Source organism: Propithecus coquereli, unplaced genomic scaffold (genome assembly GCF_000956105.1).
Source record: "Propithecus coquereli isolate 6110/MARCELLA unplaced genomic scaffold, Pcoq_1.0 Scaffold489, whole genome shotgun sequence".
NCBI lineage: Eukaryota > Metazoa > Chordata > Mammalia > Primates > Indriidae > Propithecus > Propithecus coquereli.
In genome coordinates this window covers 373,564-374,527 of record NW_012150718.1, presented here as the reverse complement: position 1 = coordinate 374,527, position 964 = coordinate 373,564, and positions in this window count along the sequence as shown.

The window sequence follows — 964 nt, the reverse complement described above, 5'->3', positions numbered from 1 at the left end:
AAAACACGTTATAAGATACTGTGCATTCTGTTTTTTATACAGTATTCAAAATCAAATGTGTATTTTATCCTTACCACACATCTCAGTTTACACTAATAATATTCCCAGTGTCAAATAGTCACATATGCCTAGTAGCTACCATACCAGACAGGGTAGGTGTGTAAGATAATCCAATAGGGAATTCTAAGATACATTTACCCAAACCTCACAGTATTATCTACTATCTTTCATATATACGCAATGTTTTCTTTTCCAAAATGTGTCTTGTAATTCTAGCTGACAACAGTATCTGGGCCTCAGATTTGCATTTAGTTGCTTTGAGGTAACTAAAATGTTCTCCTGTATATATTAAAGAAAACTTTTTAGACAATTAAGCTATAAGCGCTGGCTAATGTTTTATTACAGTCTTGCATGGGAGATTTTTTTTAAAAGCCCCTAATGAGCCAATTGAAAGATTTACTCTACTCTCGGTAGGTATTTTATAGGGAAAGAGAAGGAAAAGGTAACCTTGTTAGATTACCTATTAAGTATAGATAATCATGTTAGATACAGGAAGAGAAGAAAGTCTCCTTAAAGGTCACTGGATTCTTGACTGACAGTCAGGGGGCAGTCAACTGGGTGGGAGAAGTTCCCAGAATACAGCTTAATCCTATTAAAGTTCAGGGATGAAGTTTAGGTGGGCAAAGAAAGGCAAAGAAGATACCTGATGGCTGAGATCTCCATTTGAGATGTAAATCTCAGTTGCTGCCCCCACCCCCACCCTGCCAGCACATGGCAGTGTTGGCCTCAGGTGTTTAATGAACTGCTAAGAGATCAATAGCACATGGCAGATAACTTTGAAAAATTTCCCTTGATTCACACAAGTGTCTCAGAGCCTCATTAATTCTGATGATACAAGCCCTTCTGATTAGCTTCGTGGTTTAATATCTACTTACAAGTCTTGATAAGGGTATAAGAAACTTCA